Genomic DNA, 14,020 nt, shown 5'->3' with positions numbered 1-14,020 from the left:
GTACATTGTTAAGGGTATTCCTTTTATTTAAATACCGTCATTTTAAAATACGAATTATTGTCAATACTAATTACAGATAATTTGTTGAGGGTATTACTCTTATTTTAATACCGTCATTTTGTTATAATCCAAATTATTGTCAATACTTATAATTATCTCTGTATATTTTCTTACTTATAAATTAAACGAATAGCGAGTCAATTTTTAAAATGTATACCTAATTCTACTTAACCACTATAACAGCCTCGTAAAGTCCTTATTATGTCAACAATTAAAATTTTGCATAAATTTGCACTTCAGGTGTCTTCGCGTCAGGAAATAATAATTATTTGCTAATACGGAGACTTATGCACTATTGTTTGCGTTGAGTCCCGTCCCCAGCCTACGCGTTCATGTCGCAGCATGCCCTTCTTAATTGCATTATTAATTAGCTAATTATTAATTTAGCAATTGGTGTGCCGCGGCACGCCGGCAAACCTGAGACCCTGACTCACGCATATGCAATTCTGGACCTGGCGAGAGCCTCCCACCTTTGCCTGACCTGACAGGCAGAGCTGAAGGCGTTGTGATTGTCACTTACCGCACTTCGGTCTGCCCGGCAGTTCAGGCACGATGGGACGGCTCCCGCCATCCAGCCTTGACACTCCGACCTCTGATGCTCCCCGCCGCAGTGGCTGCACCTCTCTGCTGTCTCCTTGCAGTGTCTCCTGCCGTGGCCGTAGCCCAGGCACATCGAGCACTGGACCAGCGGAGAATAGTCCTCCGCCTGGACCCGCTGCATGTCGATGCGCGCTGAGCCGGCCACGACCACTGCCTTCCACATCTTGGGAGGGACACTTAGGACTATGTGCTCCAACAGCGGGTTGCGGGCCTTCTTCCTAAATTTGAATTCTATGGCCATATCTTCCTCCTTTAAGTCCCCAAGTATCTCACTATTTTGTTTTACCAGTTTTTCTATAATTTCTTCATTTTTATTTTTCTTTATAACATTTTTTAGCACTATGAGGGGGTTTTTATTGTGTACATCTCTTGCCTGTAGCTTCCCTAAACTATTTATCCTCTTCTTAAGTTTCTCCCTTCCTTCTTCTGTCTTGCAGCTTATAATAAGCTTCCTATCCCTCGTCTTCCGTATCTTTTCTATTCTAACCCAATCCCCGCCCTCTCCCGCCACTTCCCTAATTTGGTCCAGCACCTCGTCACCTGTTTCCACTCCTGCCTTGTCATTGACAATAACGGAGTGGTAGGTGACGGGTGGTTCCTTCACATTGGCGACGACCTGCGAGTACGTTCGGTGCTGCGTGCCTGTGTCTGCTCCTGATTCGGTCCGATTTTTAAAAGCCTCCTTGAGATCCCTTAAGGTCTTTGAGTTCTCGTCAAGTCGATCGGTCAACATCTTCAGATGGCTCTTGATGTCCCCGATTTCCTCTTCTTCCTCAGGAGCAGGGGACGTCTGCGTTCTCACGCATGGATTTTGACCTGGTGTGAAATTTTTCAATTCCTGATAAATGGCCAGGTCACACACCAGGTCATCCACCGCTTTCAGCTTTTGGATTACGGAGTCCTTTGTCGTTCGCTTTAATCGCAGCGCCGTTTCGACCTCGTTAATGGCGGCTTCCAGGAGGCCTCTGATGTTGCCGCCCAACATATCCCGATCGTCATCAGTCAAGATCTTCCTTCTGTTTTCTTCTCTTAGGAGCGGGGTTTTTGGGTGGTGTTGGATGAATTTACTCCTGGTTATGGGAGTAGCCCATTCCGCTACAGGTATACTGGGAGGGGAGTCTGTGAGGGAGGAATCACTCGGCAGTTGAGTGGGAGAAAGCGTGTTGTCATCGTAATAGGAGAGTGTCTTTTTAAAGGACACGGTCTTTGGCGTTGGGTTAAGAGTCATGTTTTAAAAAGTAAATTTGTATAAGTTGTAAAAAATGCAGTATATCATAAAATATGATTAAGTAAAAACAGAGGTCACGATTTAAAACAATTAAGAGAAAAGTATTTACAGCTTCTTATCCTAGGGTTGCACGTGTTCTTATGCCTGTTGATCCGGATCCCGACGAATCCAAGAGAATCCACTCAATCCGTCAAATTTCGAATAATTCTTGGAGCCCAGGTAAGTATATCGTGACACTGAACACTGTTAAACACTGATGTTCACAATTTTTATTTTTCACAATTTTATTTGTCACAGATTTTTAATTTTTCACAATTTTTATTCGCGGAGCTCGTCGGAGCACGTCTGCACTCCACGACGGCTCGAAGCAGACTCGGTTAGGTTAGGTTAGGTTTTTTTTTTTTTCCTAAGCTAATGTGTTTTGTAGGCATGAATGTGCATGACTAGTTTCTCAATTTAAGTGTAGGAAGATCAGCGGTGATGGGTACCTGCTATTTGATACAGGTACCACATCTTCGCTACATCACTTGAGCAGATTTAGTAGCTTTAAGTGCCATTTATTTGTTTTAGGTGTGTGACTATGTAATTTACGTGCTCTATGAAGTATTTAGTGACCTGTTCGGATTTAGTAAGCGCGACGATGTGGTTAGGTTAGGTTAGGTTAGGTTAGGTTTTTTTTTTTTTTTTTTTTTTTATTAATTTTGTTTGTTTAAACTTTATGTTGTTGTATCACATCTGTTTTTTTTTTTTTTTTTTTTTTTTTTTTTTTTTTTTTTTTTTTTTAAGTCCTTAAAAGGCTTTCTAGTTTGTTTGCGATTTGATACAAATCAAACTAGTCGGCCCTTGTTTAACTTATTCAGAAGACGCTAATGGTTTATTATGTATTCATAAATATTTATCATATTATTTAAATTATAGTAAATTTAGTTGAACTATCTTTATTGGAATTATTGAGGTAGCCTTCTGGTTTGATTGCCATTTGATGCATTTCAAACCAGTTGGCCACTGCTTTATTTGTTTAGGTGTCACAAATGACTTATGATGTATTCCTACATATATTTATATTATAATGATATATAATGAATTATATTAAGTTTTATGAAACACATACGATTAAATTATTGAGGTAGCCTTCTGGTTTGGTTGCCATTTGATACAAACCAAATCAGTTGGCCAACGCTTTTCTTATTTGTTTCGAAGTCACGACTGTTTTGTTATATATATACTTTTTATTTACTTATTTATTACACATATTTATATTATTATATTATACTTATATTTGATATTCACACTATCCGTAGTCAACACGGTCCAGGATTCTATCCCTCATGGCTCGCAGCCTCGGGCATTCCGCCGAGATCGCTTGATGCGTTACCGACGCGTTGGTTTTGAATTTGTTGTTGTGTGAAACACAATTGGTGCACCTGGGTTCTGCTTTTTTGGCCGCCGAGGGGCAGTCCTTGACCGTGTGACCGTTTAGGGCGCAATAGGCGCATGGGGCTGGTTCGGTTGCGGTGCATTTCGCTTGGGTGTGTCCAAATTGCAAGCACTTGAAACATTGCAGGAACGGGGAGAAGTCGCTAATGTGTACCCTGAGGTAGTCGATGCAGACTCTTTCGGCTGCAGTGGCCGCTCGCCACACCCTGGGGCTTGCCATGAACACTGCGTTGTACAACTTGGGGTTGCGGTTATTTCGCAGAAAGCGGAGGCGCAAATCATGGGGGCTCTCAATAAGGGGAGTGAGGTCGCTGTTTTGCTCGGCGATTATGTCCCTTAATTGATCGGAAGGAATTTCCTTCGGGACACCCTTCAGAATGAGCATAGGTGACAGTTTCCGCGCCGGCTCCGCTGCGATTTTGTTTGAGGTCGACAGGCGCTGGATGGCGTCGTCCCTGTCACGATCGCAGTCAAATTCGACGCGGAATTTGTTGTTTGAGACAGCCTTGATGTTGGTTGGGGCGTATTTAGCCTGTCTGAAGTTGATCCCCTCTCTGAGAGCCTCTATAGTTTGCTGTCTGGATGTAGTTTCGCGCATGGGAGTGACAATCATGGCCGGTTTGGTGATTGGGGGGTGGCTTTTGCCAGCTGCGACACGAGTGGAAGTGGTAGTGGTCGAAGTGGAGACTGCGGGGGCGGTTCCTCTAGCAACACCCATTGACGCAACGCCGGCGTAGCTAATCGGTGTTGATAGTTGGGCCGCCCTAAGCTTTTCCATTTCTTCCTGAATAGTTCCTCTGATGAGGTTGACAGTTGCCTCGGAGAGGGAGTGGTCAGTGGGTGTGTTGGATGCCTCAGACGGGAGAGACCGAACTCGGTCGGTTTGAGTCTCTTTTGTGACCTTGAGATTGGGGACGCATGTGCAGCACCTGTTGATGGTGCCCACGAAGGCGCTGGTTTGCACGCCAATGTCAGTGAGTATTTGGGTGACCTCCTGACGTTGCTTTTTAGTGACGCTTTTTGATGCGCACAGTAAGCTGATTGCCTCCTGAACGCGAGCCTGAATGCTCGCTTTGTGTCCCTCGACAGGATCTAGGGTGCGAGACACAGTGGGATCAGTTGGTGTATTGATGGAGGTGGTGGTTGAGGCTGAGGTGGTGGGCAAAGGACGGGGATGGCCCTTATCGGGCTGACTGTGCACATCAGCCACTGTCACAATAGCGGGGTAGTCAGGTTGCCTTACGGGGCTGCTAGGAGTATCATTGGTTATCTCGGAGTCGGACATGTATCGGAGACATGGCATGTCCGATTCGGAAGCCACCTGAGAGTCGTCATCGTGGAAAAGGCGCAGAAGATCGTCAACGTCACTGGCCGATGGCTCGCTGTATGGAAAGTCAAAATTTGGGCGATGGCTAGGTACCGGTGGAGAAGAAGGTGGAGGTGGTATGGGGGGTGGAGGAGGGGGGCGATTAGTCGCCTCCTTCCGGGTGGGAGACCGGGTGAGCACCATGGTCTCGTCAGTAAGGGACTAAAGATTTACCGAAATATGAGAAACTAAGACAAGCTGTGAAATTAAAACTATGGCTTCTGGAAGGATGAAAGCAATTCAGAAACTAATTTTAGGACCAGAAAAACAAAATACAATAGTCGGAAGAAAGAAAAATATCAGAAGAAAAAAGTCGATTTACGGTTTGAAATTACGTCGGCGAGCGGAGTTTACCTAGCTGAGAAAACAAGGGTGGGCGGGGGGGCGATTTTTTCGCGGATTTTAACGGGGAATGGCGCAAAATGAAGGGATAGGCAGCAGGAATGATATTCGGAAGTAAAAAGAGGGAGTTCGGAGGGAAAAATGAAGTTTTGGGAGGGAAGTAGGTATAGAAATAGCGAAAAAACCGTTAGAAAAGAAAAACGCCGAAAAAGTACCAAAAACAAACGGGAATGGAGACAACGAATGTGCAGGATAGATGGCCGCGTCGAGACGAAGAGATTGGTGTATCACAATTGGGTATGGACACGCAAGAGATGGGTGGTTAGGTTAGGTTAGGTTAGGTTAGGTTAGGTTAGGTTAGGTTAGGTTAGGTTAGGTTAGGTTAGGTTAGGTTAGGTTAGGTTAGGTTAGGTTAGGTTTTTTTTTTTTTTTTTTTATAGACGCTAATTTATTTGTTTGGCAATAGATTATTTATGATATAGGTATACTATGTTTTACTGTATGATAAGTGTAGCGTTGATGGGTCTCTGCTATTTGATACAGATACCCATCGTCGCTTTTATCTGAAGCTATATTATTGGGAATTGGGTGCCAATGATCTGCTTAGAATTAATTTTGACTATTTGGTTGATGTGTGATACGGTGTATATGAAGCGACTTTGAACTTTGCAGGGCGTTAAAGTTTACAGGGCTCTACCTTCTACTAGAGGCACATCATTATGTCGAGGGCGGCCAACATGTTGTTAATAGCCGTAGTCAGTGCTGTCCTGAAGGGCTTTAATGGCATTGACTATACGGGGGCATAAATTGTTGTCGGTGGCAGAGTGGCAAGTGTTGGCGCTACGCACAGACTTGCAATTAATGCAACACCTTTTGTTGGGATCGGCGCGAACGGGGCAAGAGTTGATTTGGTGCTCAGTGGAACCACAGTGGGCGCACGGGTTGGACTCTGCGGTGCACTTGTTGTTAGTGTGCCCGAACTGCAGGCACTTATAGCATTGCACGAAGCGGCTAAAGTCCGCCACGTGCACTCGCTGGTGCTCCACATTCGCGCGCTCCCCTTCGACCAGCCTGCGCCGGATCGCCGGGGCCACCTCCAACACCGCATTGTAAAAGCGCTCGTTTCGGTTGTTCAGGAGGAAGCAAAGGCGGATTTCTTCGCGCGGGATTTGGTTCTGGTGGCTTATGATGTCCACCAGCTCCTCCCTCTGGACCTCTTTGCTAATTCCCTTGAGAATGATGAGTGGGCGTCGGAGTCTCGACTCCTCTGCTGCAATACCGGGTATATTGTTGACTTTCTGGAGGATATTATCGCGTTGTTCGTTCGTATCGAACTCGACTTTTAGCATATTCTGGCGCAGGGGTTTAACTTTTGTGGGAGCGAATGTTGTTTTCCTGAACGAAATGTGTTTCCTCCACTCGTCATATACAACCGGCTGCTTGTCGCTAGACTCCTTAGCCTTTATGATTATCGATGGTAGAGTGCGCGAAGGAGGAGGAATACTCTTGGGGGAAGGCGTCGCCACGGCCGCGGCGAAGGATTTAGCAGGCGCTGGTGGAGAGGGCGCTGGCGTCGTCGGCGTCATGGCCTTGAGTTCCTCGCGGATACTCTCCCGAATGATAGCGAGCAATGTGCTCTGGTCCGGGAGGATCTCCGGAGTCGGAGGAACCGGCGCTATCGCGACCGTTGGCCCGGCCTCATTGATCTTTGCCAACGCCTGCGCAGATCTTTGTATCTCTTGCGCCGCAGCCGCGATAAGCCGCTTGTTGGTGGCTGTGACGCTCTTTCCCTCATTAACGGCTTTATTAATGGCGTACGTGAGTTTGGTGACTACCGTCATGAAAGAGTCAAGACTCTTCACGTCCTCGGAGCGAGCGGGCAGTTCAATTATCATGGTGCTGGAGGATTTACTGGACTTGGTGGCGGTTGGTTTTTTAGCGGGCGCAACTTTGGTGGTTGTTTGGGAGGCAATGGCGTCACTCACTTCGGGTGTTTCAGTGTCAGACATGTACCGAAGGTGGGGCATGTCTGACTCGGGAGAGAGTTGGAATTCTACGCTGGGGGTTAGGAGATCCTCATCCTCCATCTCGCTAATGGGCGCTATGTTCACACGAGTGCGATCGGAGAGGCCAGCTGTTGTTAGGAAGGCCCTGGAATGGCCTGCCACGGGTGATGAAGACCGCGAAGGGCGATTGGGGGGTGCAGGGGGAGGTCGATTAGTCGCCTCCTTCCGGGTGGGAGACCGGGTGAGCCCCATGGTCTCGTCGGTGTGTAAATGAAAATTTATTCGGATATGAAAATCAAAAAGAAACTGTAAATAATAAAAACTATTGCTTTTAATGGGTTGAAATCTACTTAGGAACTAATTTTAGGACGGGACCAACACTAAGCGATAGCCGAAAACGAAAAAATTCACTCAGGAAAAAAGTCGATTTTCGCTTTCGACTTACGTCGGCGAGCGGTCCTTACCTACCTGATGAAACTAGGGTGGGCGGGGGGGCGAATTTTTCGCGTATTTTGCCCGGGGATGGCTCAAAATGACGGGATAGGCAGCCCGAACAATAATCAGAAGTACTTAAGGGGGGGTCCGGAAGAAAAAATTCGGTTTTTAGACAAAAATGGATGATTGAACTACTGAAAAATCGTAACAGAAGAAAAATGACAAAATAGTATGAAAAATTCGAGGATATGGAGACGGCTGGTATGCAGAATGGATGGCGGCGTCAAGACGAAGAGATCAAGGTATCACAAGTGGGTATGGGTACACAAGAGATGGGATGCCGATATATGGGTGCGAGGTATAAGGTAACCTCGGTAGGTATTTAAAATATGAAAAAAATTAATAATTAAAAAACTACTGAACGGATTCTAATGGTTGGGGTGTCAAAAGATGGGGAATACCGAGACGAATTATAGACAGAAACTAACTAGACCGATTTTGATAGAAAAAATTTGGAATATCGACAAAAAACTGTAATTTTGGAGAACTGAAACTACTAAAACCTGAAAAACTTTGCGAATTTTTCGCGTATTTTGCCCGGGGATGGCTCAAAATGACGGGATAGGCAGCCCGAACAATAATCAGAAGTACTTAAGGGGGGGTCCGGAAGAAAAAATTCGGTTTTTAGACAAAAATGGATGATTGAACTACTGAAAAATCGTAACAGAAGAAAAATGACAAAATAGTATGAAAAATTCGAGGATATGGAGACGGCTGGTATGCAGAATGGATGGCGGCGTCAAGACGAAGAGATCAAGGTATCACAAGTGGGTATGGGTACACAAGAGATGGGATGCCGATATATGGGTGCGAGGTATAAGGTAACCTCGGTAGGTATTTAAAATATGAAAAAAATTAATAATTAAAAAACTACTGAACGGATTCTAATGGTTGGGGTGTCAAAAGATGGGGAATACCGAGACGAATTATAGACAGAAACTAACTAGACCGATTTTGATAGAAAAAATTTGGAATATCGACAAAAAACTGTAATTTTGGAGAACTGAAACTACTAAAACCTGAAAAACTTTGCGAATTTTTCGCGTATTTTGCCCGGGGATGGCTCAAAATGACGGGATAGGCAGCCCGAACAATAATCAGAAGTACTTAAGGGGGGGTCCGGAAGAAAAAATTCGGTTTTTAGACAAAAATGGATGATTGAACTACTGAAAAATCGTAACAGAAGAAAAATGACAAAATAGTATGAAAAATTCGAGGATATGGAGACGGCTGGTATGCAGAATGGATGGCGGCGTCAAGACGAAGAGATCAAGGTATCACAAGTGGGTATGGGTACACGGTTAGGTTAGGTTAGGTTAGGTTAGGTTAGGTTAGGTTAGGTTAGGTTAGGTTAGGTTAGGTTAGGTTAGGTTAGGTTAGGTTAGGTTAGGTTAGGTTAGGTTAGGTTAGGTTAGGTTAGGTTAGGTTAGGTTAGGTTAGGTTAGGTTAGGTTAGGTTAGGTTAGGTTAGGTTAGGTTAGGTTAGGTTAGGTTAGGTTAGGTTAGGTTAGGTTAGGTTAGGTTAGGTTAGGTTAGGTTAGGTTAGGTTAGGTTAGGTTAGGTTAGGTTAGGTTAGGTTAGGTTAGGTTAGGTTAGGTTAGGTTAGGTTAGGTTAGGTTAGGTTAGGTTAGGTTAGGTTAGGTTAGGTTAGGTTAGGTTAGGTTAGGTTAGGTTAGGTTAGGTTAGGTTAGGTTAGGTTAGGTTAGGTTAGGTTAGGTTAGGTTAGGTTAGGTTAGGTTAGGTTAGGTTAGGTTAGGTTAGGTTAGGTTAGGTTAGGTTAGGTTAGGTTAGGTTAGGTTAGGTTAGGTTAGGTTAGGTTAGGTTAGGTTAGGTTAGGTTAGGTTAGGTTAGGTTAGGTTAGGTTAGGTTAGGTTAGGTTAGGTTAGGTTAGGTTAGGTTAGGTTAGGTTAGGTTAGGTTAGGTTAGGTTAGGTTAGGTTAGGTTAGGTTAGGTTAGGTTAGGTTAGGTTAGGTTAGGTTAGGTTAGGTTAGGTTAGGTTAGGTTAGGTTAGGTTAGGTTAGGTTAGGTTAGGTTAGGTTAGGTTAGGTTAGGTTAGGTTAGGTTAGGTTAGGTTAGGTTAGGTTAGGTTAGGTTAGGTTAGGTTAGGTTAGGTTAGGTTAGGTTAGGTTAGGTTAGGTTAGGTTAGGTTAGGTTAGGTTAGGTTAGGTTAGGTTAGGTTAGGTTAGGTTAGGTTAGGTTAGGTTAGGTTAGGTTAGGTTAGGTTAGGTTAGGTTAGGTTAGGTTAGGTTAGGTTAGGTTAGGTTAGGTTAGGTTAGGTTAGGTTAGGTTAGGTTAGGTTAGGTTAGGTTAGGTTAGGTTAGGTTAGGTTAGGTTAGGTTAGGTTAGGTTAGGTTAGGTTAGGTTAGGTTAGGTTAGGTTAGGTTAGGTTAGGTTAGGTTAGGTTAGGTTAGGTTAGGTTAGGTTAGGTTAGGTTAGGTTAGGTTAGGTTAGGTTAGGTTAGGTTAGGTTAGGTTAGGTTAGGTTAGGTTAGGTTAGGTTAGGTTAGGTTAGGTTAGGTTAGGTTAGGTTAGGTTAGGTTAGGTTAGGTTAGGTTAGGTTAGGTTAGGTTAGGTTAGGTTAGGTTAGGTTAGGTTAGGTTAGGTTAGGTTAGGTTAGGTTAGGTTAGGTTAGGTTAGGTTAGGTTAGGTTAGGTTAGGTTAGGTTAGGTTAGGTTAGGTTAGGTTAGGTTAGGTTAGGTTAGGTTAGGTTAGGTTAGGTTAGGTTAGGTTAGGTTAGGTTAGGTTAGGTTAGGTTAGGTTAGGTTAGGTTAGGTTAGGTTAGGTTAGGTTAGGTTAGGTTAGGTTAGGTTAGGTTAGGTTAGGTTAGGTTAGGTTAGGTTAGGTTAGGTTAGGTTAGGTTAGGTTAGGTTAGGTTAGGTTAGGTTAGGTTAGGTTAGGTTAGGTTAGGTTAGGTTAGGTTAGGTTAGGTTAGGTTAGGTTAGGTTAGGTTAGGTTAGGTTAGGTTAGGTTAGGTTAGGTTAGGTTAGGTTAGGTTAGGTTAGGTTAGGTTAGGTTAGGTTAGGTTAGGTTAGGTTAGGTTAGGTTAGGTTAGGTTAGGTTAGGTTAGGTTAGGTTAGGTTAGGTTAGGTTAGGTTAGGTTAGGTTAGGTTAGGTTAGGTTAGGTTAGGTTAGGTTAGGTTAGGTTAGGTTAGGTTAGGTTAGGTTAGGTTAGGTTAGGTTAGGTTAGGTTAGGTTAGGTTAGGTTAGGTTAGGTTAGGTTAGGTTAGGTTAGGTTAGGTTAGGTTAGGTTAGGTTAGGTTAGGTTAGGTTAGGTTAGGTTAGGTTAGGTTAGGTTAGGTTAGGTTAGGTTAGGTTAGGTTAGGTTAGGTTAGGTTAGGTTAGGTTAGGTTAGGTTAGGTTAGGTTAGGTTAGGTTAGGTTAGGTTAGGTTAGGTTAGGTTAGGTTAGGTTAGGTTAGGTTAGGTTAGGTTAGGTTAGGTTAGGTTAGGTTAGGTTAGGTTAGGTTAGGTTAGGTTAGGTTAGGTTAGGTTAGGTTAGGTTAGGTTAGGTTAGGTTAGGTTAGGTTAGGTTAGGTTAGGTTAGGTTAGGTTAGGTTAGGTTAGGTTAGGTTAGGTTAGGTTAGGTTAGGTTAGGTTAGGTTAGGTTAGGTTAGGTTAGGTTAGGTTAGGTTAGGTTAGGTTAGGTTAGGTTAGGTTAGGTTAGGTTAGGTTAGGTTAGGTTAGGTTAGGTTAGGTTAGGTTAGGTTAGGTTAGGTTAGGTTAGGTTAGGTTAGGTTAGGTTAGGTTAGGTTAGGTTAGGTTAGGTTAGGTTAGGTTAGGTTAGGTTAGGTTAGGTTAGGTTAGGTTAGGTTAGGTTAGGTTAGGTTAGGTTAGGTTAGGTTAGGTTAGGTTAGGTTAGGTTAGGTTAGGTTAGGTTAGGTTAGGTTAGGTTAGGTTAGGTTAGGTTAGGTTAGGTTAGGTTAGGTTAGGTTAGGTTAGGTTAGGTTAGGTTAGGTTAGGTTAGGTTAGGTTAGGTTAGGTTAGGTTAGGTTAGGTTAGGTTAGGTTAGGTTAGGTTAGGTTAGGTTAGGTTAGGTTAGGTTAGGTTAGGTTAGGTTAGGTTAGGTTAGGTTAGGTTAGGTTAGGTTAGGTTAGGTTAGGTTAGGTTAGGTTAGGTTAGGTTAGGTTAGGTTAGGTTAGGTTAGGTTAGGTTAGGTTAGGTTAGGTTAGGTTAGGTTAGGTTAGGTTAGGTTAGGTTAGGTTAGGTTAGGTTAGGTTAGGTTAGGTTAGGTTAGGTTAGGTTAGGTTAGGTTAGGTTAGGTTAGGTTAGGTTAGGTTAGGTTAGGTTAGGTTAGGTTAGGTTAGGTTAGGTTAGGTTAGGTTAGGTTAGGTTAGGTTAGGTTAGGTTAGGTTAGGTTAGGTTAGGTTAGGTTAGGTTAGGTTAGGTTAGGTTAGGTTAGGTTAGGTTAGGTTAGGTTAGGTTAGGTTAGGTTAGGTTAGGTTAGGTTAGGTTAGGTTAGGTTAGGTTAGGTTAGGTTAGGTTAGGTTAGGTTAGGTTAGGTTAGGTTAGGTTAGGTTAGGTTAGGTTAGGTTAGGTTAGGTTAGGTTAGGTTAGGTTAGGTTAGGTTAGGTTAGGTTAGGTTAGGTTAGGTTAGGTTAGGTTAGGTTAGGTTAGGTTAGGTTAGGTTAGGTTAGGTTAGGTTAGGTTAGGTTAGGTTAGGTTAGGTTAGGTTAGGTTAGGTTAGGTTAGGTTAGGTTAGGTTAGGTTAGGTTAGGTTAGGTTAGGTTAGGTTAGGTTAGGTTAGGTTAGGTTAGGTTAGGTTAGGTTAGGTTAGGTTAGGTTAGGTTAGGTTAGGTTAGGTTAGGTTAGGTTAGGTTAGGTTAGGTTAGGTTAGGTTAGGTTAGGTTAGGTTAGGTTAGGTTAGGTTAGGTTAGGTTAGGTTAGGTTAGGTTAGGTTAGGTTAGGTTAGGTTAGGTTAGGTTAGGTTAGGTTAGGTTAGGTTAGGTTAGGTTAGGTTAGGTTAGGTTAGGTTAGGTTAGGTTAGGTTAGGTTAGGTTAGGTTAGGTTAGGTTAGGTTAGGTTAGGTTAGGTTAGGTTAGGTTAGGTTAGGTTAGGTTAGGTTAGGTTAGGTTAGGTTAGGTTAGGTTAGGTTAGGTTAGGTTAGGTTAGGTTAGGTTAGGTTAGGTTAGGTTAGGTTAGGTTAGGTTAGGTTAGGTTAGGTTAGGTTAGGTTAGGTTAGGTTAGGTTAGGTTAGGTTAGGTTAGGTTAGGTTAGGTTAGGTTAGGTTAGGTTAGGTTAGGTTAGGTTAGGTTAGGTTAGGTTAGGTTAGGTTAGGTTAGGTTAGGTTAGGTTAGGTTAGGTTAGGTTAGGTTAGGTTAGGTTAGGTTAGGTTAGGTTAGGTTAGGTTAGGTTAGGTTAGGTTAGGTTAGGTTAGGTTAGGTTAGGTTAGGTTAGGTTAGGTTAGGTTAGGTTAGGTTAGGTTAGGTTAGGTTAGGTTAGGTTAGGTTAGGTTAGGTTAGGTTAGGTTAGGTTAGGTTAGGTTAGGTTAGGTTAGGTTAGGTTAGGTTAGGTTAGGTTAGGTTAGGTTAGGTTAGGTTAGGTTAGGTTAGGTTAGGTTAGGTTAGGTTAGGTTAGGTTAGGTTAGGTTAGGTTAGGTTAGGTTAGGTTAGGTTAGGTTAGGTTAGGTTAGGTTAGGTTAGGTTAGGTTAGGTTAGGTTAGGTTAGGTTAGGTTAGGTTAGGTTAGGTTAGGTTAGGTTAGGTTAGGTTAGGTTAGGTTAGGTTAGGTTAGGTTAGGTTAGGTTAGGTTAGGTTAGGTTAGGTTAGGTTAGGTTAGGTTAGGTTAGGTTAGGTTAGGTTAGGTTAGGTTAGGTTAGGTTAGGTTAGGTTAGGTTAGGTTAGGTTAGGTTAGGTTAGGTTAGGTTAGGTTAGGTTAGGTTAGGTTAGGTTAGGTTAGGTTAGGTTAGGTTAGGTTAGGTTAGGTTAGGTTAGGTTAGGTTAGGTTAGGTTAGGTTAGGTTAGGTTAGGTTAGGTTAGGTTAGGTTAGGTTAGGTTAGGTTAGGTTAGGTTAGGTTAGGTTAGGTTAGGTTAGGTTAGGTTAGGTTAGGTTAGGTTAGGTTAGGTTAGGTTAGGTTAGGTTAGGTTAGGTTAGGTTAGGTTAGGTTAGGTTAGGTTAGGTTAGGTTAGGTTAGGTTAGGTTAGGTTAGGTTAGGTTAGGTTAGGTTAGGTTAGGTTAGGTTAGGTTAGGTTAGGTTAGGTTAGGTTAGGTTAGGTTAGGTTAGGTTAGGTTAGGTTAGGTTAGGTTAGGTTAGGTTAGGTTAGGTTAGGTTAGGTTAGGTTAGGTTAGGTTAGGTTAGGTTAGGTTAGGTTAGGTTAGGTTAGGTTAGGTTAGGTTAGGTTAGGTTAGGTTAGGTTAGGTTAGGTTAGGTTAGGTTAGGTTAGGTTAGGTTAGGTTAGGTTAGGTTAGGTTAGGTTAGGTTAGGTTAGGTTAGGTTAGGTTAGGTTAGGTTAGGTTAGGTTAGGTTAGGTTAGGTTAGGTTAGGTTAGGTTAGG

The sequence above is a fragment of the Amyelois transitella genome, chromosome 13 (genome assembly GCF_032362555.1).
Source record: "Amyelois transitella isolate CPQ chromosome 13, ilAmyTran1.1, whole genome shotgun sequence".
In the NCBI taxonomy this organism is placed as follows: domain Eukaryota; kingdom Metazoa; phylum Arthropoda; class Insecta; order Lepidoptera; family Pyralidae; genus Amyelois; species Amyelois transitella.
The sequence above is the reverse complement of the archived record's forward strand: the minus strand, read 5'-3'. Positions refer to the sequence as shown.